The sequence below is a fragment of the Conger conger genome, chromosome 2 (genome assembly GCF_963514075.1).
Source record: "Conger conger chromosome 2, fConCon1.1, whole genome shotgun sequence".
Classification (NCBI taxonomy): domain Eukaryota; kingdom Metazoa; phylum Chordata; class Actinopteri; order Anguilliformes; family Congridae; genus Conger; species Conger conger.
This window is the reverse complement of record NC_083761.1, coordinates 42,120,060-42,146,003: the sequence shown is the minus strand read 5'-3', so window position 1 is coordinate 42,146,003 and position 25,944 is coordinate 42,120,060. Positions and strand designations below refer to the sequence as shown.

Below are 25,944 nucleotides of genomic sequence, written 5' to 3'. Positions count from 1 at the left end.
GTTGATCATCAGTTACTAAGAAAGACTCTATGCTACAGGTACATTTTCTGACCGGTAGTATGGATTTTTTTATTTTGTTTCGGCTATGTTTTATCCTCCACAATATGAACATTATTTTTGTGATACACTTAACTACTCAAATACAACATTCACTAAAAAGGATTGAAAGGAAAACTGAATGACAAAATCTGCAATTCATATATTTATATTATTTTAATCCACACAGCTTTTTAAGAATGATAAAGCAGTATGATCCCCTTACCTGTCCTGTTCAACTATTGAATCAAATAACAATACCATATGGGGGAAAAAATATCTGCTGTGTCTCTCAATAAAAGGTACTTTTATTGTTGCCTTTCCAGTGCTACGTGGTATGTTTAACCATTTATGTATTTTTTATACCCATTTCCCTTTATTTACAAATATGGGTGCCAATAATTCTGACACATATGGTTTTCTGAAATAATGAGATTAGTTAATAAAAACATAGAAGAAACATGATAGGAAATGTACTGACACAATTATAGTTTTTATATATATGTATAGTATACAGAACTCACTCCAATAAAGGTCTGTTAAAAATCAGGCAGGTTAAACAGGCAAAGGTTGGTTGCTGGCAAACAGGAATAAAGAAGGCAAAGCAGTTCATAATCAATGATCCAGAAAAGGGTTCAGCAACAGGGCTAACAGGACTACCATGAAATCCAAAACGTTGATAACAAGAAGGCAGTCCAAAAAGGCAGATAAACAAAAACGAAATCCAAAAACACAAACCAGGAATCCAAACAAAGTCAAAGAACAGTGGGTCAAACAGGAACAGAAGGAGAATCCAAAAGGCATTGGTAGAGGTACACAAAATGGGTCGAAGCACAGGCAGCTCAGACAGGGAATCCGCTGGAGAGAATGGCAGGAGCCCATTACAATCTGGCAAAGAACAGACAGATTTAAATAGAACAGACAATGAAGGAAACGAGAATCAGGTGTGCACGATAATCAGGAAGTGAGAGACAGGTGAAACGAATGAATGAAATGAATGAACAGAAAACAGAACTACGGTGGTCACAGAGGGAAATAAAAAGTGAAACACTGGGGACATAGACAGGAAAGAGAGACTGAAAATACAGATCATGACAAAACCAACAGTGCAGTGCTTATTAATAATTTTAAAACAAAATACCACATTGGCACTCTCAGTCACCAGTGTATGAAGCCATTCAAGGTTGAGTTTAAAAGACTGATTTTATTCTATTCTTACACTCTACATTGAATCAATTACTCTGTTAACCTCTTTTCTTAACACAAGCCTGAAAATGACATACCCAAAATACAATGTTTACTATTCATGAACCCTTGAACACTACAGGCATAATCAACTACAGGGGTTTGTTTTCCAAGAGTCAGAATTACTCTAATTTCTATTAAATCTAAGTTACAGAAGAGTTTTTTTTCTCACTGAAAAGATTTTCCATCTTTGATTTTCAATCTTGCATACTAATATATTAATTGAGGTCCATTGATTGACGTTTTTGTCAAATACCCAACCTCAAGTCATTCCTCAATTCTACAATTTTACTTGCTAATTATTATTCAAAAACAGGCTTCCTCCTAATTTATGAGCAAACTGATCTTCCTTCTGGTCTTCAGAAGAAATATTAACTTGAGAATACTCAAGATGCTAGAGAGACGAGCGATTCCTTGGAAGTCTCCCAGAGGTCTACTTAGACGTAGACATCGCAAATTTGTTGTAAAATGTCAATCTTTTTGGCCATAAAATGAAATCTCAAGAACCTTTTTTCCAAAAGCGTAACAGTCTCAGTGTGCGTATTGAAAATGCTAATCTTTTGTCATGCAGGCAAAAAAATGTTTTATGAGAGCCTAACAAAATATATACAATTGGAACCATAATGTCATTAGCTAAAATGCTTTACAGACATTACTTCAATACCATACCACTAGCCGGTTCTAGATTCAGCTGTTATACTGTATTATTTGCTCACCAATGGGGATCACGCCTTTACTGTGCAACAGAATTATTTGTGCTGGTCAGAGAAGTTCATAAGTACTTTTGTAGAAGTATGCAGTGGTGAAACGGACAGGCAGAGTAATTCTGGTGCCAGACAGGGTGATTTGAGTATTTCAAAAACTGCTGGTCTCCTGGGATTTAATATACAATATATAAATATCCCATATCAGCCAGTCACCTAGCCATCAAGGCAGATCCAAACTAGTCTACTTTTAAAAGCCTAACTATAGGCTGGCTATTTGGATAACTAGCTTTTACAATGTCACTGCCATTTTTTAGTGTAGATAGAGCTGGTGGTGTTTATGACTGGCCTAATAAAGTATTTTTTTGGCTGCCCTTACTTTACTGTATCTTTACTGTATCTGACACATTTTCACAGTGCTTGCTTGCCACTTTGGACAGTGACTGAGATTGGCTGCTCCTACTGTGGGTGTGTCATGTGGCTATTAACTTTACCTGCACCTGATACATAGAACATATACAAACAATACATATAAACATGGCTGAACATAACAGTCCATTTAAAATTTCAGATTAGCCTGCCCTTAGCATTGTCTTGCCATGTTAAGTCTATTCTTTGTCGAAATGTAGAATAATGAAGTTCAAATGTAATTAAATGTACAGTCATGAAATTAGAAAATGCACTTAATGAGTGTTGGGAAGCATTCGATTTAAATGGGGTTATTTTTGCGGCAAAGAAACGTAATGGTTAATGCACATTTTTAAAGGTATAACACATAACACAGAAATGGCGCAGCGGAGCAATACCAAAATCAGTAGTTGGCGAGCCTGTTGTCATTGTAGCAGTCCTGTGAAATGGCATCAAGATTGTTTTGAAATGGGTGATGTTTTGAATGGAGGTGCTAACCAACACAAACATATACCACGCTCACTATAATGTAATAAGTTGTTACTGTACGCACACATTTTTTTTACATTGTCTGGTCAGCAGTTCTATTGCAATATCGACTGGTCATTACATTATGAGTCTTTAAGCACATTTATTATCTTGCATAGTTGTTAGATTATGTGTCAGTGTTACATTAGCCTGTGCAAACATGTATAATACATTCCAGAATATTGTATCACAACACAAATGGGAAACACTGGATAACCCTGTGAGAACAAGCCTTCTGTTGAGCTGGTTAATCTACCTATCCTGATAAGCTGAATGTGTTTGCTGTAGTTATGCACCTGCATGACTGATATATTCAGAATTTCAGTAAACTGCAAGCCACCAATTTACCACTTGTTCATTTTTTGTTTACTTGGCTCTGTTTCAGTTTTTTGTATTGCTCTCAGGGTCTGTCAGTATGCAATGGCAGAGACAGGAAGTTGCTGCCGTTTGCAACCACATGCCCCAAAAGCCCCAACCCAGTCAACATAGGAGACTGACACAGAAATACTGCACGGAACAAGAAGCCTCTATTATCCATACGTCATTCAATCACTCTGCATCTCCATATATGGCTCTCTAAGGCTTAAACAGCTGAATGTAGCAAAACAGGGCTTACTTCTCCTGCCTCACCACAAAATGCATTGAATGCAAAGTTTGTATAAGTGGACTAAATCCAGACACTAATAGAGTACTGAGTGTTGGATGTCTCCAATATGGCACTTCATAACATCTTGGAGGATGTGTGTTCATTTTACTGAAAATTAAAGTGTGAAAATTAAGGAAGCATTGTTCAGGCATTTTGAAGATAATGATTTATCATTTTTATGTAACTAAATATTATTTGAAGTCTTTGCCTAGCGTAAATGAAGAACTCATGTTGATTGGCTGTATCTAAAACCATAAGGGGAATTTCCAGTTTCCAATTTCCATTTTAAAAATAGACAGGAAATATAGTAGGATGGGCTGATTTTCCTACTACCCTTTATGTAATCGCATCCTCCTTATACAAACAGATTGGCGAAAAATTACTGTAATTATAGCCAAAAGAAGCTTTTTACATAGAATGGCGGTCAGATCCAGCTCTGTAGTCTGAAATAGCTTTCTTCTATGAACATAATAATTGACAGTGAGATGATCATCTTTTCTTTTTGATCTTTTAATCATTTTTATTTAAGCTTTTGGAGCCATTGATTAGTCATTGACTTGAATTGTCTGTTGTATCAGATAAGAATCAGCCTATGGTTGAAAGGAATATAAATATCTTAAACTGGATGTGTCCAATCTTATCTGAAATGGGCTGGTTTTTGTTCTTGACAATACATTTTATATTTGTCCACCTTGACTCCAGCTGTTCCAGCTAGCTGTAGCTGATTACCAGCTGCCAGCTGTTGTCACAAATCCAGCTCTAGCTATGGGGGATGGAAAGTGCCAAAACCACTGCCTAACTAAGCACTAAACATAGGACCTGATGTGTGCATAATCATCACATAGCATGCGTCGCATGATAGCAATTCCAAGCAAACGGCAATGCTCAGAATTGCAATCACGCGTTGTCTGACATCTGCCCTGGGTAGTTGGTAAAGAAAGAGTCGGGAGACTGGAATGTTTTTAAAATTAAAAGGATTCCAGGGACTTCCTTAGTTAGGGCTGATGCAGATTTTGGGGAACCCGTTTAGGGGTTTCTAGTTTAGGGTCTCGCTGTTTGATATCTCTCTCTGAAATTTCCTCTCGTCTGGGTTTTCAGCTCGTTTAGTTAGCAGAGCTGAAGGCGAGATGGCTTGTGAATGTAGTTTGTGGCACTCTTTAGTTACGCAATATGCAAGGTATACGGTAGTGGAAATACAGGAATGTTTCAAAGTAAAATTAATCCAGGTCCTTCCTGTGGCTAGGTGACCCAGTTTATGGAGTGGCATTCTTTGCCACGTTTGCCAGCCGTTTCCCTTCAGGGTTCGCTGGAGGCGGAGTCTGCCTCGCGCATTTACTTTTGTTTTCACGACTTATCTTTTCATTTACCCATAGAAAGTACAACTCCGTCAGAGAACTGTTTTATTCAAATGCCCTTTAATTTGGACCAGAGTTTTCTCCCTGGGCTGCAGTTATTTCTCCTGACTGTCACTGTGCTGAATACTGCAGCTATGTGTGTACTTTAGATGATCACCTTGTTGAGTTGCTCTGTCATAATAAGAACGAGAGGCAAAAGCTTTATTCAGTTTAAGTTTGCAGTCACTTTTAGGTTATTCACAAAGCCACAAATAGGATTAGCCGTTCTATCATGATTAGTAGAGTGGGTTAACCTTTTCCACAACGGTAGTAGTACGGCACATCTTAAATCACAGTGAACACGGTGCAGTGTGCCACAATAAACACTGCACTGTGGGTGGAGCTATCAGGTAGTCTGAACACCTTACAGTTCCCTGCGCTATGTTTGGGACTGTGTGTGCCTCTGAACATACTACTATACAGACTGCTGAGCGTAGTGCTGCAGCCACTCAGCTGAGTAAGTTAGAACATCCTACTTACTCAGTGCTGTGTGTAGGATTGTAAGCCACACAGCGTTACACGGAATGTAGTGCTGTATGCCATATGGTTAGCGGTGTAGGAGCGGCCCGTAGCTTTGGACTTGGATAGGGGGTTGTACCTATTCCCTTCTCACCTCGTTTTGGAAGCTCTCTTACTGCTAGTAGGGCTACAGGCGGAGTTTACTGGGTGTACATATTTTATCATGACCTGCCACGTCACCAAGCTAGGTAGATGTTAGCTGGAGGTCTGGTTTCCGCTCCAGGACAGGCTGCCCTTGAATAGGCAGTTGTGTTATCTACCTGTTGTTACTCGCCTCGTATGTGCCTGGGAGCACAAGGGTTATTTGGTTGATCTTGGTCGTGTGTCGGAAGTCCCCATTGTTTTAGGGTAGCTTTATGTTGGTAGTTTGCCGGGGAACCTTTTCCTTATTTTTATTGCACTTTAATACTAGTGGTTACCTCACGTTCTGTGAGTAACTTAAGGATTCCCTTCACAGTCTCACTTGTCCTTGGACTGCACTCTTATACGTTTCACAAAAGCTCCCCTCACAGTCATACTTGGTCCTCCAAACCCACACCCTCACAGAAATACAGAGAAATTACTACCATGGGCCTCATGCAAGAACATTTCCGTATTTTCAAATGAAGGGCTCATACGAGTGTGCCACATCAGGCAACTGTCCTAAATTAATATGTCCATTATAATACAGTATATATGGTTACTGTATGTGGGTTCCATCAGATGGATGGACAATGGGATTAATAAGAACAATGGACGATTGATGCCTGATTGGGTAAACTGCGGTTCCTTCATTTTTGGCAAAACATTATAATATGGCAGATCTTTGATAAACTTTGTCTTTTTTCTCATATAAAATCTACGGAAATATGTTTCTGAAAACATTTGATGTGAGAAATAAGCAATGCAGTGCTGAATCTTGAATGATATTTGATCTGCAACGCCTAGTTTAAAAGTTTGATCCAAGTGTGGTGTGCCAGGTAGCTGTGCTGACATGCACTGTGACAATCTTGTTTACATAACTCATGACCACTTGTTGTTTCTACATAAGGAAAAATTCTAAATGAGAGAAAATAGCTGAATGCGCCAAGTTCTCTTAAATCACTTGTTTTAAGAGATATAAGCCGGTTGAGAACAAATCTGTTCGTACAAGTGGTTCTTGCATGGGGCTCAATGTCTGCTAAAGGTATTTGCATAATGGCATGCAATTGCCTCCAAACTACCTATAACTGTACTACCATACTTTGTGACCAGTGATTTATTATTGAGGTATTCCAATGGGTGGTGCCCCAGTTATCAATAATAACTAAACTGACATGAGCTGGAAAAAAATCTCCTTTAAATTTCCTTTTTATCTCTACTGTATATACTGGTTGGTGTCTCCACCATGTCTATTTGGTGTGGACAGTGCAACTCTGAACCTGGGGTGATAAGAGTGAAGAAACTTGTACACTTCAACTTCTCACATATTCTTTATATGTATATATAATACACTGTAAGAACAGCAACTCTACAATAAGCAAAAAATTGTTTAAAGAGAAGTCCCCCCCCATCTTAAAAAATAGAATACATCAAAGTACAGGAGATAACTACTTTGATAAAATACTGAATTTCTACACTCATAATACCAAATAGAGCTAAGTTGTAACAGTAATAAACAGAACTGTAATAAACAGAAAATTCTGGAGCACTATTCACTTTATTAAAGACCATTTTAGCTGTAGTTTCAGGACACAACAAACAAAAAAGTCTGTGTATCTGTTGAGCATGACTGTTAAACATGTCTGGCATGAAGAGCAATCACGACACTGTACCTTGATAGAGAGAGGGCTGTTGGATCATCCCAGCTTTTGCTCCCAGTTGGTCTCAGTGAGAGTTCATTCCATCTCTTTTTTCCCATTGCTGGCCTCTTTTCATTTCTATTCTCATTGTTTCGTTCTATTTCATTTTTCTCACCTGGAGCAAAGAGCACTGGCTCTGGTTTGAGGATCCCTGAGCCAGTGTGGGTGTGTGCCTTCAATGTTCATGAGTTTCAACTTGCCTGCCTCAGTGTGTGATCATTTCCTGTTTCTGTGTTTAGAGAGTGGCTACAGAGAAGTGAGGTACAGGAAGAGAAGCACAGAGTCTCACACGACCAGCACAGTTCAATTTTAAACAATGCATTTTTCATTTTATTCTGTGTGTGTGTGGTGAACTGTTTTGTTATAATGATCTGTTTATGACCACAGTCTGCTTAAGTTTTTCTTCTGTAGAAAATTAATCTCACCCCCCAAAAAAACTTAATCCGTACATATTCTTCTAAGCTTTCGAGGTTCAGCTAAGGTTTTCACACAAACCAAACTTCTAAGCTTGGTTATTGTAACTGGGACATGTGGCAATGTGATAATAAAAGACAACTGGACAATCTAGTGAACAGTATTGTTTCTGACAAATAATGGAAAAACTCAAGGGTGCTACATTTATGGAAAATGATGCCAGTTTTTCCACTGTGACACAAAGAAACAAGCATTGAGATTATTTACACTTGTCATCTGTTTCTTCCATTGCTGATGTGTACATCTTGTGCCAAAATATTAACAGTTTCCAGGGGTGACAACCTCTGTTAATAATCATTCTGACTGTGTCACCCATTGTGTTTCTGACATTCATAACCTTATGACCTTTAGCCTTTGATTTTCATCTTGCGAAAGGGTTTCCCCTTAATCCTTGTAAATTGATACTGCATGTGAGGCAGGTCTCCAAGACTCCAAGCCAGTGTGAATCACATCTTATGTGATTGCCTCATGGGTTTTTAACAAACTATGTGATGTTTATTCATTCTCCCCTTTAGCAAGTGAATTATATACTTGATTGAATTAAATTTAGGTGACTGACTTGACCAGTCCAAAACTTTCCACTTTTCTCCCATTGATAAATGCTTTGGTTGTATAGGCAGCGTGTTTGGGAATTTTCTTGCTCCCAGACCAGGTGGTCAAGCATTTCACAGACAAGAAAAGAATGACATTGTGATGATTTGATTGTTAAGCAATAAAATCTTTTTTTCTGGGTGCCAATAGACTGTGCAGCTCAAAAAACACATGAAAGAGGTCCCTTAGAGAGCACCCTGAGAAAATGGAAATTGGATGGCCAAGAGTATGATGACCAGTATATTAGTGCTGGAAAGAAAACTGCTAATGCTAGGTTTTGAAACAGCTGGTAGCTGGTTGGACTGTTCAGATCAGCCCCTAGCTAAACATGGTTTACCTGGTCGACCAATTCAGCTCCCAGCTTGATATTGTTTGATAAGCCCAAGCTATGTTTTGAAACAGCTGATAGCTGGTTGACCAGCTACTAGGTCAGACAAAATACCAGGCGGTAATAAACTAGCTGGATGACCAACTGATACCTAGCTAGACCAGCTTTATGTCGAGCTTGGCCATGCTGGTTGACGAGGTCATACCCAGCTAGACCATCTTATGACCACCTTAATTTTCAAGCTGGTCAAGATGGCATAGCTGGATTTTAAAGCAGGAATAAAATCCTCCTCAACTCCTAATTTAGAATTCAAGGAGGTATTTGGACACATAGGATTTTTAGCAATCTCATGGAGATTCCTGCAAAGTGAACCTGACTGAGGAACTTTTGTGCAGTAATGTAGTGATGTAGTGTTGTGATGTGCCTTGAATCCAGATTGCACCAGTTTTGATTTATAACTAGGACCTTCCCTTGTTTTCTCACATTGTTGTACTTCAGTCCTCCACCAGCTAGAGGTTGTGATAGCCTCTTTGTCACACCAGCCCTTTTTGGATAAGATTGGACACACCTGCTAGATTGTAGTAGTTGTGCTTCAGGTGAAAGTCTTGGCTTTACAATGTACTTTACTGAAAATCGCAATGTAGTACAGAGGGACTGTTTAACCGACACCACTTCCGGGTTACATCACGCCCACGTCTGGGTTAAGTCACACCCACCTCTGAGTGGATAATTTAGTTGGTTGAATGGATACAGAGACAGATATGGATAATGCTGTATGTACTCGCTGACCCCTACAACAGAGCATCACCATGGCCTAATTCCTACACACCAGCCTGCGCAGACTCAGCCATATCAGCTGATATATCAACATCTTCAGTGATGTGTCAGAGAATGCCTACGGGTCTGTAGTCAATGCAGGAACCCCCCACAGCTTGGACTTGGATAGGAGGTTGTACCTATTCCCTTTTCACCTCATTTCGATAGCTCTCTCACTGCTAGTAGGGCCACAGGCGGAGTTCACCTGGGTGTACATCTGCGGGTGACGTGGCTCAGGCAGTAAGAGCAGTCGCCTGGCAGTCGGAGGGTTGCCGGTTTGATCCCCTGCCCGGGCTGTGTCGAAGTGTCCCTGAGCAAGACACCTAACCCCCAAATGCTCCTGATGAGCTGGTCGGGGCCTTGTATGGCAGCCAATCGCCGTCGGTGTGTGAGTGTGTGTATGAATGGGTGAATGGAGAAGCATCAATTGTACAACGCTTTAGATAAAGGTGCTATATAAATGCCTGCCATTTACCATTGCCATTTACATCTTTCGTCATTACCTGCCACATCACCAAGCTAGGTAGATGTTCGCCGGGGTTCTGGTTTCTGATCCAGGATGGGCTGCCCTTGAGTTAGGGACTCGTGTTGTCTACCTGTTGTTCCTCACCTCAGATGCACGATTACTAGAGGTACGCGAGGCGGTCACGTGTAGGAATATTTCTGTTTCTTATTCTTGCGCAGTGCACACAAAACTCAAATAAATGTCTCTCACTTATACAATTACATTTATAATGAGGTGTTGTAGATAAAATATGAATCAAAATTCACGACTGCTTATTTCTCAGCTCAAATGTTTTCAGAAACATATTTTAGCAGTCTGTTTGGGAGGAATAGGAGAATAGATTTATCAACTGTATGCCATATTGTCATATTTTACCAAAACCAATGAATGCAGTGTACCCAATCAGGCGCCGACAGTGATCCATGGTAGACTACATCCCTTCTTCTTTTTGATCTGATTGAGCCATCTATGCAACCCACATAGGGGTTCAATTACATTTTTATGAATGAATCTTCTGGAAACGCCTAGCCTTATATGGCATTTGGGGCTTCAATTATGCTGTTTATATTTCTGTGGTCATTTAGGTCAGTTTTCTGAAGTTAGGAGCATTTGTTGAATACAACATGGTTCACTCATACAAGCCTTTTGTGGGAAAAATAGTGAGAGAAATGTATGATAAGAATACAAAAATGTTTTTTCATGAGGCCCAATGTTACAGCAGAGGCAACCAGTCCAGTATCAGTCCAGCCCAGATATTCCACCCATAATTCTTGGAGGATAGCAATAAGACTCCATGTTCTTTGTGGTATTCTGAATAAACTGAAGAGACTGACAAACCAAACCAAATCTTCCTCTTTAGACATTGAACATAAAGACTTTATCCTGCTTTTTTGGCACGTCAGCCTTTCTCACACATGGTACCGTATTTCATTGCAAGTGTTAGCACAGTGCTAATGCAGTGAACTCCATAACATTTGGGACAAAGACATATTTTTTCCTTGATTTTGCCCTGCATTCACAATTTTAGATTTACAGTCTAATCAAACAATTCACATGTGGTTAGTACACAAGTAGAGATTCCCAGCTTTCATTAACCCTTTTGCACAAGCCCCCTAGCAGCCACAATGCAGGTGTCATGTGACTGCTTGACTCAGACATTGAGTGTTCCTGCAACCACACGATGAAAGGAAACAAATTAATTTTGTTCCAAATCATTACTAAGCAACTCAGGGAAAGGGTTAAAAATATGGGTTTCCTAAGTGCCACTGCTGTCCCCTAGTTCGCCGGTCAAACAGCCCCCCCCATAGCCCAGTCTCATGTGCGACTAAAGTGACCCACTAGAGAAGAAAGTACATGTGGAGGCATGAACATGGGGACACAAGCCTATATTTAACAGCCAAAAATGTGTATTCCATCATAGCAACAGGATAAAGCCAAGAAAGCATTAATAATTTTGAATTGCAGTGGTGAAAAACGCTTCTAATAATTAGATTAATTATTGTGTAATTACACCACATCATTCTACCATCAATATCTGCAACTAAATATGGAATACATGTAACATCTTGCCATTGGTTTTACATGTTAAGATTTCCTTTTTAAGATTCGATGGTCATTTATGGTCTTGGACAATCCAATTCGGAAAAACATGCTCAATTGAAAAGGATATATCATATTCAGCTTCTATAGAGCTTTTTAGAAGTTGTACACAACTGTTAAGTATTAACATTACTGTTTGCACTATTTGAATTATAGCTTTTTTCTGCGTTGCCTTTGCCACATTTTGATCAATAACTGATAGCCTTTTCTAACTAAACAGAGCATATGTAGTTACATTACAGACTGATTATACACTCACTGAGAACTTTATTACAAAAAAGGAACTGGGTCGGACTCCCTCAAAACAGCCTCAATTCTTTGTGGCATGGATTCCACAAGATGTTGAAAACATTCCTTTGAGATTCTGTTCCATGTTAACATGATTGCATCACACAATTTCTGCAGATTTGTGAGCTGCACATTCTTGCTGCGAATCTCATTGTGGTAGAATCCCATTCTACCACATCCCAAAGCTGTTCTATTGGATTCAGATCTGGTGACCGGGAAGGTCACTGAAAAACATTGAACGCATTTCATTGTCATGTTTATGAAACCAGTTTGAGACAACTTTTGCTTTGTGACATGGTGCATTATCGTGCTGGAAGTCGCAATTAAGAGATGCTGCTCACTGTATTTTTTATTTTATTTTTTGGTTTACAGGAATACTCAAACCTCCCTGTCTGGCACCAAAAATCATGCCACAATGACATCATTGAGATCACATTTTGATGGTTGATGTGAACATTAACTGAAACTCCTGACCTGTATCTGCATAATTTTATGCATTGCACTGCTGCCATACGATTGGCTGATTCAATAATCACATGAATAAGTAGGTGCACAGGTGTTCTTAATGAAGTGCTCAGTGAATGTATATGGCAACAATTGTGAAACAAAGACAGAGGAATGTGATCCCAGGGCACACAATAAAATATTAGATTAATTGAAGTACGGAACAAAAGTGGTGTTTTATTGAAGTACTGGAATGCATGATTGCATATTTTGGTGTGTGTACCAAGGTGTGTTATGCTTTTTTAATAATGTTTGTTCATTATTATGTTTGTTCATTAGCAGGGGGAATATGAGGAGGTAGCAACGGTGTAGTTCTTGTGGTGTCCCTCTCTGCAGTGTGGCAGACTGCATCTGCTACACAGAGTGGCATGACCTTCAGAGGAGACAGTCACTGTGAATGCAGCCCAGTGTCTTATTTTTCACCATTTTAGAGTTTATTTTTCTCCTTTCACTCTTAATTCTATTTTTCTTGTCCACGCCATAGGAGGTGGTAACAGCACATTGTCTTCTTTGTTAACCTCAAATACTTAATGTGATGAGTAACTGTGCTTGCTAACTGTGCTCTGGTGAAAAACACGTGTATATGTCATAAAATAATCCCCAAACAAATATAAATGCTTTTCTTCTTTGGGGAGATTTTAGGTAGGTCAAAACAAATGTTTTTCATAAAATATGTTTATTTTATGATTTACCGCAGTACACAATTTATACATTTGCTCCCATTTTGCTTCATAAATCTTTAGTAGATCCCTCTATCACCCTAATATTTTGCACACTCAAGGATATATTATAATTATATATAATGTATAAGTTTACCTCCTCCCTGTTTCTGATTCTTTGTATTTCATTGCAGAATAAAGGAGAACAATTAGTCTTGTATTTGTAGCATTATATTCATAACTACATTGAGTTGGTATTGTAAATAGAAGCTTGCTTCACTTAAAGGTACAATAGGTAAGATTTTTGTGTTGAAACATTGTTACAAGACCATTGTAAATCCCTTGCTATCATTGAAAAAGGCTCACTGACATGCTGACTCACCCTAATCCTTAAATTCTGGTTTCAAAATATATCGTTGATGGCCCGACACTCTGTACCAAATCATGTATAACTGTACAATAATTCAAAGCTGTGGCAATTGGTTTTAATTGTGTTGTGGTTTGAAGGCGTCTGTTGCTTATTCCTCTATTGTACCTTTTGAGTCTCTGTGATACTCATCTCTCGGGTTTTAAAGCCTCAATGTAGAACAGGATGAGGGTTGCCGGATATTGAGGGTTGCGTGAAGGGGTTAAATTGTATTTTGGTTTTACCATCTATTAATGACTGTACTTTTTATACATGTCCCCCATTTCAGGGTGCCATAAAGTTTAGGACATATTAATGTTATATAAGTGACATGTTATTTAGCTGATGCTTGTATACAAAGCTACTTACAGTTGATTAGACTAAGCAGGGGACAATGTAGGGTTAAGGGCCTTGCTCAAGGGCCCAACACCACTACGCTACAGGCATTGTGGCACAAAGGCATTAACCAGGTGCTGAGTATCTTCTCTGGTGATGAACATAACACTCCCCCCCCCATTACAGTATGTTTCATAGATGAGGGGGCTCCTTTTGGCTTTGGCCTCATCTGTCTCTTTTTTTTCCAGAACTCTCCAGGCTCCTAGGTACCTCTTAGCAAACTGTAACCTCATCATCCTGTTTTTATGGCTAACTAGTTTGCATCTTTTAGTGTAGCCTCTGTAGTTCGTCCACAACTTAGTTTCTGGTGAAAATAAAAAAACACTGAAAATATTGTTTCGATTTTAGATTCGTTTCAAAATATATATAAAATGAAATAATATTCATAATATAATATTAGAAAAATTAAATAAATATAGTCAGTTGTATATTTACAGTCATAGGAATTGTGCAAATTAAATGAACAACATACAAACATTGTAAATATTCACTCAGTGAGCACCTTATTAGGTATTTATTAGACTATTAGACTTCTACTGCTGTAGCCTATCCACTTAGAATTATGATGCCCAGAGATGCTCTTCTGCATACCACTGTTGTAATGTGTGGTTATTTCCGTTACTGTCACCTTCCTGTCAGCTTCCTTACCAGTCTGGCCATTCTCCTCTGACGTCTCTCATTAACAAGTCGTTTCTGTCTGCAGAACTGCTGCTCACTGAATTTTTTTATTTATTTTTTTACATGATTCTTTGTAAACTATGGAGACTAGTGTGTGTGAAAATCCCAGGAGATCAGCAGTATCCGAGATACTCAAACCACTCTGTCTGCCACCAACAATCATTCCACGGTCAAAATAACTTTTTTTTCCCCATTCTAATGGTTGATGTGAACATTAACATGAACATACATGATTGTATGCATTGCACTGCTGCCACACAATTGGCTGATTAGATAATCACATGAATATGTAGGTGCAATAAAGTGAGAGTATATATGTGATGTTTACACACCATTAAGTTAATCAGAACTACAGCAGGAATGTGTATTTCACAAGCTGAGGGTAGAGAAGAGTTCTGATTATTTTTGGGTTAAAGCACACAAACCGCTATATTTCCTCTTTTTAACGGTGTATCAACACACCAGAGTCTGGTAATGAGTCATCGTTCACACAGTCATCAGATGCAATAAACATATACAGAGCAGTCTATAAGTATTTGAACAGTGGTACAGTTTCTGTTCTTTTGGCTCTGTATTCCAGCACATAAGACTTGAAATGATGAATAGGAGGTTCAAGTGTAGACTGTCATCTTTAACCCCTTAAGTATCGCCACTTTTCTTGACACAAGCTCGAAAATGACGTTCCAAAAATAAAATGGTTACTATTTTTGAAGCCTTTTTACTACAGGCATAATCCTAGTCTCTTCTGAAAGGTAACCATTTGGGGTTTGTTTTCAAACAGTCAGCATTAGGCTACATATTACCCAAACACAGAGTTCAGATTAAGTCATTGGTAAATCTATTGTCATCATGAGTGGTTGTTGTGGTGAAATGTCTTTTCACTGAACTGAGCAGGGTGAACCAATAAACAGATCGATCTCATCAATACCACCCAGCCCATACAGCCATTATTAATCACATGACTATATGGATGCTCGGTGGCATCATGCCCATTGATTGAGCGCAGGCACGTCTGGCCAAACTTGGGCAATAAAAAAAAGAGTGTGACCAAAAAAATAAATAAGAAACAAGTACACAAAACATGAATAAACTCAGTTTTCTGATGCAGGAGATTGCCTGGGCCTGCCCAGTTCAGTCCCCCCTCCCCCGCCTCCTCCTTCGTTTCTTACTCTGCAGTCACTCCGCCCATCATGAGCAGTAGCTCACAGTGAATACAGACAGTTACAGCATTGCACAAGTTCAGTTCTGCACAGTTCAGTCAGTTGGGAGGTAAATTGAGGTTTCTATGTTTTACATTAGAGGTCTGTAATATTGAGTTTGTTTAACTATAAAATCACCAGCAATAAGTGATAATGTTAGTGAACTACATTATCTCATTAGCAAACTTAGCCGAAGGACTAATTGTAAACTAGCTCTGAGGAATCATTTTATTGTTACATTCATTAGTTATCCATTCAACCATTTTTAAAAATACACAAGCACCCTTCATTAGCTATCCATTCAACCATTTTTAAAAATACACAAGCACCCTTCATGGTCCCTTCAAAATGTAGCTGCACACTGTCCAGTGTTAATTTGTTTAAACAGGAAGAAACAGCCTGAGGTCATGAAGCAGAACTATAAATACTGCAATGACAAAGGGAGGGGGAAATTGCATGTTTTGCGATGAACAGTGACGGTTGAATCTTGTTGCTAGTAGGGATATGACAAGTTTAGTTTTAGTAAATGGTTTCCATCCCATTTTGTAAATGGTTAACTGTGTAACCAATACTGCTTAAGACCACTAGGGGTCGTCTTTTATAACCCTTTGACGAGAGGCATAATCCTGGTCTCTTCTGAAAGGTAACCCTTTGGGGTTTTTTTCCAAGAGTCAGAATGACTCAATATTACTGAAACAAAGTTACAGAAGCTCAAACACAGTGAAAGTGGAAGTTTCTCTCACTGAAAAGAGTTTCTGTTTTTGACTGGAATAGATTTAGCCACTTCATCTTTCATAACTATACAGTGTTTATAGACTTCCCCGCCTTTCTCATTCCCTCAATGGAGAACACAGGGAATTAATACCATTGCTGATATTTCTGAGTGAAAGGGCCATAGGTTCCAGAATTTTAAATCATAATACAACATACCTGGTACTTCATTGTACTTGTACCTATGTTTGAGTCTGGCATTGAAAACTCTTGGGGTCACAGAGCTTCCTACAAATGCAATATATGCCATGCTGGATAGGATAAATGGAACAAGGGGTTTAATCTAAGCCCTTCACACATTTCTCCTTACAAGCCTCTTACAAGTCCTTTGCAATTCAATCAATTAGTAATGATGAAATTCTTTTGGACACCATTTGTAGCAATCTTTCATGCAAGGGGTGGCCTGTAGCGTAGTGGTTAAGGTAAGACGCGAAGGTCGTGGTTCTAATCCCGGTGTAGGCACAATAAGATCCGCACAGCCGTTGGGCCTTGAGCAAGGCTCTTAACCCTGCATCGATTAGTCTAATCGACTGTACGTCACTCTGGATAAGAGCATCTGCCAAATGGCAATAATATAATGTAATGTATGTGTTTCTAAAAATCCTCACCATCAGCGCAGAACATATGTACATAACACCTAGAAAACGTCACATCATGAAGCTTGGTCGTTCTCTGTATATTCTGTATTTTAAAAAATCTAAATAAAAAACTGCTATCACAGTTTTCTGGATTATTTTCTTTCTCTTTAATCTGGTATCTGTATGAGCTATAATAAACAAAGAAAAACACTCTACTGAGGTAATTGCTGGTCTGTTGGTCTGGTGGGTATCTGATGTGTGTGGGGTAGTGTCTCTCCTCACAGGGTATGCCTTGCCACAGAGACAATGGCCTCAGTGGGGGAGGTGGTATGGACAGAATCAGGCGGAGACCACACAACTTGCAGGGTTTCTGAAAGTGTGATGGGCTCTGCAGCAGGGGTGGGCAAGGTGGGCCGTATCTGCTTCTGAATTTCAGACCAACTTCTGCTCTTAATTATTTAATTAGCCCAATCATTTACGTGATCTGTCATTTATAGCCACATTCTGTGATATGAACAGCAGCTGATAAATGTTCTGGTCTTGTAGCATTTTATTGTGGTCTAATTTACTAGTGAATCAATCATGATACATATGGCTAATCCTGCATATACACCAGCCCTCCAGGACTGAAGTTGCCCATCCCTGCTCTACAGTGTTGTTAACAGGAAGAGACCAACTAGCCACCTGAAACTGAAAAGGACAGGTTGGAATGAATGACAGGGGACAGGAAGGAAGTACATATAAGGAGTGGGAGGTTGAGACACAATATGGAGTACAGGTGAAACAAAAGAATGAGGGAGAATGAAACATAAAACAGACTAAAGGTGAGAGCAGAGGGTAAAAATAAGCCAAAACGGACTTCAAAAATGAACAGAGAAAACACAGATGGCAAAAGGGCACAGATGTGATATTAGATAGCCTCACTCAACTCTGGTCGAATGGTTGTTCAGCATCCAATGATAGCATGACCTCAGGGATTTGAGAGCGAGTGGTGGTACACAAAATATTAAAGAGCCATCAGATATTAGAGAATGAACACCTATTTCTAATAAAGCCTGTTACGGCGGGGAGGACAGAGGAACCAGAAGCAGACACAGGAGTGTGGAAAATGGCAAGTTTACTCACAGGTGATGGGGCAGACAGAGCGTAGTCACAAAACAAGCCAAGGTCAAAATCCAGGGGGTCAGTCCAAACAGGCAGAGGTACAGAATTCCACAAAACACAAAGAATAGTCCAGGGAAGCAAGCAGGGGTCAAAACAGGAAAACCAGATAAGCAGATAGGCAAGGGCAAGGGCAAGGGCAAGGGCAAGGGCAAGGGCAAGGGCAAGGGCAAGGGCAAGGGCAAGGGCAAGGGCAAGGGCAAGGGCAAGGGCAAGGGCAAGGGCAAGGGCAAGGAAACAAGGAGGCTAGAACTTGGGGAAGGAATCAAGGGCTCGGGAACAGAAACAGGACAAGACGAACTAGCAGCGTGCAACTGAAAAGGACAGGTATAAATACACAGGGGAATGAGACAAACTAGGCAGGGCATGGGAGTGAGGGCGGTCTAACAAATAAACATCAGGTGAGACACATGAAAGGGTAATGGGACAATAACGAGGGGGAAACAAAAACGCGGACTGGATTCACAAAGACACACATGTAAAACAAACGGCTCTGGACTAGAGAGTAGACAATGCATAGATTGAAGACGTAATGATAGTTAAAAGACAGGTACGAACACTTTGCTGAAACAAACGAGTAATAAGGGATAGCATAGGAAGGCGGAGTTATAGAACAGCGCAGAAATGCTAAGAGATGCGTTAGTGAGTTAGTAACGTGAATATTTCTAAACTACCCTATAAAAGTGATTGTTAGTTAGTGGGACAGACAGTAAGTGTATTAATCGGATTAGTACTGTACAAAACCTAGATTAGTAGTAGTTAGTAAGAATCGTGCTTTACAACACTTAACTATCAAGAAAAAGCAGGAAGTAAGAATCGCGAGTTTTAGAAAAAATGTTGAAAAACCGAAACTACCGTAACCACCCGAATAGTGGGGCACGCAGACAGGGGAGTGACTCGACTGGAAAACATTCAGACGCAGACATAACAGGGGAGGACGAGTGCAAAGACTAATAAACAGAACCAGACATGAAATATGAAAAATAATAAATTACAAGAATAAATAATACTAAACAATGATACACTAACACACAGAACACAGGAACATAACAAAGCCTGTCTGATCTGGAGAAAGAATGAATGAAAGAAAAGCCTGCTGGGCCAATACTTTATCTACAGTTGTATCGTTCTCAGTTAAGGGGATTTATTTTTCTTTAATAACAGGGAATGGAGGCTAGGCAGAGTGTTTGGGGGAGCTGGCAAAAATCTATATCCTCAAAATATGTTTTCCAGAACAGTTGTACACTTTTCAGAGAATTTCTTAAACTGCTTTCTCACACAAAACCCAGGATATGTACCTACATGAGATATTGAACATGGGTTCGATCTGTGTTTAATCCATTCATGCCACACGATGGTCACAGGAAAGTTCTGGGTCATTGCCATTCACATAAGATCCAGGTCTGCAACTTTACTTCTGTACACGTCATTGAAAGCAGACAGTATGTTCCTGTGAACTCTTCTGTAGGCTATATCATTTTATGGCAATAAAAACGATAAAGAGGACATTTATGGACAGTTTTGTTTATTTTGGAGATTTAATGTGGCGGACAATGTGCATAATCTGGTGTTTGGTCAGGCAATCTAAAATTTGATAGGATTTCTTTCTTTTATTCAGTCACATAATGTAGGCTTAATGCAAATAATTAGAGTAAAAAACCATGTCCAACCATTTTTACGATCAAGAAGAGCAGAATTTATTGCTAAAAGTTGCAACGAACAAGCCTATCTATGGAGGAGAAGAGATTTCTGTTGACCTTGGCATTGTTGACTAAAGAGGAATGACATTTACCGTAAGCTAATGCCCAATCTACTTGTTTGTGAAATACATGTAATGTGTAGAGGACTATGACTCGGGGATAGATGGGAGAGGCTAAGGGGTGAGCAAGAACAGGCACTACTGGTTGCATTCTGCATGTGTATCATGAGAACGGCAAACTAATGTTTGTGTGCAAGTGCTCTGGATGAGGTGTGTGCAAGTGCTCTGGACGAGGTGTTACTGACCAAATACCCAACTCCATTTGCAGAAATGCAGCCCCAAACTTGCAAGGAACCTCCACCATGCTTCACTGTTGCCTGCAGACACTCATTCTTGTACCGCTCTCCAGCCCTTCGGTGAACAAATTGCCTTCTGCTATAGCCAAATGTTTCAATCATCAGTCCAGCTGCCAATTGTCTGCACCCCAGTTCCTGTGTTGTGCATAGTTCAGTCGCTTGGCCTTGTTTCCACGTCGGAGGTATGGCTTTTTGGCCACAATTGTTCCACGAAGACCACTTGTGACCAGACTTCTCCACACAGTAGATGGGTGTACCTGGGTCCCACTGGTTTCTACAAATTCTGAGCTGATGGCACTGCTGGACATCTTGAGATTGCGTAAATAAGCATGATGTGTCTTTCATCTGCTGCACTAAGTTTCCTTGGCCGACCACTGCATCTACGGTCCTCAACGTTGCCCATTCTTGTTGTGGTTCTTCAACAGAGCTTGGACAGCACATCTGGAAACCCCTGTCTGCCTTGAAATTTCTGCCTGGGAGAGACCTTGCTGATGAAGTATAACTACCTTGTGTCTTGTTGCTGTGCTCAGTCTTGCCATGGTGTATGTCTTCTGACATTAAACTGTCTTCAGCAACCTCACATTGGAAGCAGTTTGGCTGTTCCTCACCCAGTTTTAACTCTCCTCCACAGCTGATGGTGTTTCAACCTACATAATAAATTGATGATCATTAGCTCCTGTTTGGTATAATTGGTTAATCACACACCTGACTAAAAGCCTACAAAATTCCTGACTTTGTGCAAGTGTACATAGAAGAATTGATGCTGGTTTGAAGGCAAAGGGTGGTCACACCAAATATTTTTATTTTGTTCACTCACTTTGCATTTTGTTAATTGATAAAAATAAACTATTACCATTTCTATTATTTAATGCATTCTTACTTTGCAGCATTTTTTCACACCTGCCTAAAACTTTTGCCCAGTACTGTACATATTGCACATTACACCATTCCTAGTTGCTCAATTTAGCTCATAATAGCTAGTTAGCTATCAATGATGAACCACAAGGGAACTTCTACCAGTCACTAGGCAAATGAGAATCCACATAATCTTTAACTTTGCCTGTGACCAGGGGCATCAGAGAGGAGGCTAGTTTAACTGAGTACCCAGGGCCCCAAGGAAGGGGAGGGGGGCAGGGCAACCTGATCTAGCTGAGCAATGAGGAATTGTTTAAATTGATGTATTAGGTACATGAATATTAATGGAAACAGGATACACACCCACCCTTTCCTTATCTGCTGAACAGATCATTATAATCTAATTGTATTTATTACATGTTAATGGTTACAATTAGGTTGAAAACTTAAAATAAACATTAATAAGGTAATCACTTTTGGAGAATATAAACACAATTTGAATCTTGATTCCCAGACCTTTAAAAACTCTAATGCAGTGCAGTGTTTAAAAATGCCTGTGTGAGACCAACCCTGCTTGCTTTGATTGATAGGAGGACCATTTACATCCAGCTTGAAAATGAAAATGAAAAATGAAAATGAAAATGAAAATGAAAATGAAAATGAAAAAGAAAATGGAAATGAAGAAGGAAATGAAAAATAAAATAGAAATGAAAATGAAAAAGAAAAAGAAAACTTTTAAATTTTCTGTTTAAATTTTGGTCTAAATAATCCTCAACATCCATCCATCCATCCATTATCTGAACCCGCTTATCCTGAACAGGGTCGCAGGGGGGCTGGAGCCTATCCCAGCATACATTGGGCGAAAGGCAGGAATACACCCTGGACAGGTCGCCAGTCCATCGCAGGGCACACACACCATTCACTCACACACTCATACCTACGGGCAATTTAGACTCTCCAATCAGCCTAACCTGCATGTCTTTGGACTGTGGGAGGAAACCGGAGTACCCGGAGGAAACCCACGCAGACACGGGGAGAACATGCAAACTCCGCACAGAGAGGCCCCGGCCGACGGGGATTCGAACCCAGGACCTCCTTGCTGTGAGGCGGCAGTGCTACCCACTGCACCATCCATGCCGCCCTAATCCTCAACATGTAACAACAAACTTCAACACGTAACAAAAAATTTCAACAGGTGAAAGGTTTCATATTTCAATGAAATATTTCTGATTGCATAATAAAGACACAAACTGTAACTCCATACATTTATACCTTTGCACTTCCACTGGGCCCAAGAGTAATGAGTGCTGCTGCAGTCTGCATAGCCTGTCACTCAACCTGTCATTAACACCTGTCACTGAATGTTTCACAGCACTATGTATGTTATGTTATTTTATTACATTAATACTTTTTAGTGTCAATGCAATAATGGTTACTTAAAATTGAACTTTTTCCATTTCATCATGGTTGTTCATCCTTTTATCTCAACCCCAAATGTCTTCAGTGTATTGCAAGGAATTGGCCATGCTGTTCCAATACTTTTTGAGGGGACTGTATGTCGGCTGGACTTTGAATAAAAGTGAGCTAAGAAAAAAAGAAAACACGGTCTTTATTCAACTTCTGAATAGTATATTCATCCATCCGTTATCTTAACCCGTTTATCCTGAACAGGGTCACAGGGGGGCTGAAGCCTATCCCAGCATATATTGGGCAAAAGGCAGGAATACAGCCTGGACAGGTGAGCAGTCCATCGCAGGGCACACACACCAAACTTCACACAGAGAGGCCCCGGCCGATTGGGATTCAAACCCAGGACCTCCTTGCTGTGAGGCAGCAGTGCTACCATCCATGCTGCTGAATTGTATATTATTGTTCTTATATTGGAATTGATTCTTTAATGTAGCGAAATGGTATCAAGGATTGTTAGATTGTTTATTGTCTGAGTCGGCCAATGTGAGGGATGTAAACCGTGAGTGTGGCTAGGGAAGGCTGAAGTTTTATTGCCCTGCTTCGCAAATAAGAAACTGATAAGCATCTAAACTGCTGCTCTCGCTAGCAGAGAGTCTTTTTTAGCAATCTGGCATCGCCGTTTAGCAGTTTTATTATATCACAGTTTTTTGTGTGATATGAATATAAACTCAACAATAATTTGAGAAGTTGAGGGCTCAACCACAAGAGGACAAAGTGGACTGGGTTAAAAAGTGTTTGGGCAGGACGGTATGGTTCAGTCCCTACGGCAGCTCTCAATCTGTATGCGATTCCACCCACGTGGGTGGGTGTTCGATCCTCGCCATGGCACTTTCTTAGTTGTGATCCCGTTCTTCCTTGTCTGTTGGTTACCTTCTCTGTTAGCTACCTGTCTGAATAAAGCAAGAAATACAAGAGACTGTCCTGCTGCCCTTTTAGAAAAAATCAACAATTTCTCATTTGAACATTTCTTCTAGAACTTAAGTTCATAGCAGGTCTACCACTTACACCTTCTAGCAGGTATACACTTGTTACCAAAATAAGACACATTTGCAATCACATTACATCACTGCTGTTATAAAGGCAAAGATCACATTGAGGAAATAATACGAGAAAAAACTATAGAAAAAAGAAGTTGTACATATCCCACTTTTCACTTTAAGAGAAAAAGAGGCTTGTCTCATGATGATTAGGACATTGGAAAAAGATGTTGAAAGAGTGAGACTGAATGTAAGAAAACAATGTCACCAGAAACAGGAATAGACTCAGTTATGAGTATAGTATGTTCCTCATTGTCTGCCCTCTGATATGACATGTGGTTATGCATGACACATCATGTGATTCTGCTCCGGGGAAGGGTGAGAGAGCACTGTGCACTGTGTGCAGGTGAGAGAGTACTGTGCACTGTGTGCAGGTGAGAGAGCACTGCGTGCAGGTGAGAGTTGTGTGCAGGTGAGAGAGCTCTGTGTGCAGGTGAGAGTTGTGTGCAGGTGAGAGAGCACTGCGCACTGTGTGCAGGTGAGAGAGCTCTGTGTGCAGGTGAGAGCTGTGTGCAGGTGAGAGAGCACTGTGCACTGTGTGCAGGTGAGAGAGCACTGTGCTACTATGTGCAGGTGAGAGAGCTCTGTGTGCAGGTGAGAGAGCACTGTGTGCAGGTGAGAGTTGTGTGCAGGTGAGAGAGCACTGTGCACTGTGTGCAGGTGAGAGAGCACTGTGTGCAGGTGAGAGAGCACTGTGTGCAGGTGAGAGTTGTGTGCAGGTGAGAGAGCTCTGTGTGCAGGTGAGAGAGCTCTGTGTGCAGGTGAGAGAGCACTGTGTGCAGGTGAGAGAGCACTGTGTGCAGGTGAGAGAGCTCTGTGTGCAGGTGAGAGAGCACTGTGCACTGTGTGCAGGTGAGAGAGCACTGTGCACTGTGTTCAGGTGAGAGAGCTCTGTGCAGGTGAGAGCTCTGTGTGCAGGTGAGAGCTGTGTGCAGGTGAGAGAGCACTGTGCACTGTGTGCAGGTGAGAGCTGTGTGCAGGTGAGAGAGCACTGTGCACTGTGTGCAGGTGAGAGAGCACTGTGCACTGTGTTCAGGTGAGAGAGCTCTGTGCAGGTGAGAGCTCTGTGTGCAGGTGAGAGCTGTGTGCAGGTGAGAGAGCTCTGTGTGCAGGTGAGAGAGCTCTGTGTGCAGGTGAGAGAGCACTGTGCACTGTGTGCAGGTGAGAGCTGTGTGCAGGTGAGAGAGCACTGTGCACTGTGTGCAGGTGAGAGAGTACTGTGCACTGTGTGCAGGTGAGAGCTGTGTGCAGGTGAGAGAGCTCTATGTGCAGGTGAGAGCTGTGTGCAGGTGAGAGAGCTCTGTGCGCAGGTGAGAGCTGTGTGCAGGTGAGAGAGCACTGTGCACTGTGTGCAGGTGAGAGAGCTCTGTGTGCAGGTGAGAGCTGTGTGCAGGTGAGAGAGCACTGTGCACTGTGTGCAGGTGAGAGCTGTGTGCAGGTGAGAGAGCACTGTGCACTGTGTGCAGGTGAGAGCTGTGTGCAGGTGAGAGAGCACTGTGCACTGTGTGCAGGTGAGAGCTCTGTGTGCAGGTGAGAGAGCTCTGTGTGCAGGTGAGAGCTGTGTGCAGGTGAGAGAGCACTGTGTGCACCCCAGGCTGGGGTGGTCAGCTTTTACACTGGAATGCCAAGGGAATCACACCCCAAGGTCCACTGAACATGGCCTGGCTCTGGTATTAATTCAATGCTCCAAATAATTATTGTGGTTGTTTCAGAAATACCCTACCTGTTCTCTTGCATACATATTCTGATTTCCTTTTTGCCTAAAATTGACAATTATATGCAAGTATTTCATTAATAGAATATGAGATGGAGCGGTCTGCCATTTCTGTAGGCAAATCAATGGATCCATCCATCCATCCATTATCTGAACCCGCTTATCCTCAACAGGGTCGCAGGGGGGGTGGAGCCTATCCCAGCATACATTGGGCGAAAGGCAGGAATACACCCTGGACAGGTCGCCAGTCCATCGCAGGGCACACACACCATTCACTCACACACTCACACACTCACACACTCACACACTCACACCTACGGGCAATTTAGACTCTCCAATCAGCCTAACCTGCATGTCTTTGGACTGTGGGAGGAAACCGGAGTACCCGGAGGAAACCCACGCAGACACGGGGAGAACATGCAAACTCCGCACAGAGAGGCCCCAGCCGACGGGGATTCGAACCCAGGACCTCCTTGCTGTGAGGCAGCAGTGCTACCCACTGCACCATCCGTGCCACCTCAAATCAATGGATGAGAAATTTAAATTTGTGATATCAAATT

The 25,944-nt window shown here is 40.9% G+C and overlaps 1 protein-coding gene across 4 annotated transcripts in view; it reads right to left on the bottom strand.

Moving 5' to 3' along the window:
• LOC133122021 (rho GTPase-activating protein 27-like) overlaps positions 1-7,490 on the bottom strand; it is a 55,567-nt gene extending 48,077 nt beyond the window's left edge. For all 4 annotated transcript variants that reach the window (XM_061231675.1, XM_061231678.1, XM_061231676.1 and 1 more), the window contains exon 1: positions 7,274-7,490. The gene's annotated coding sequence lies outside the window, so the exon portion shown is untranslated. The remainder of the gene's footprint in view (positions 1-7,273) is intronic.
• Positions 7,491-25,944: the final 18,454 nt, after the last annotated feature.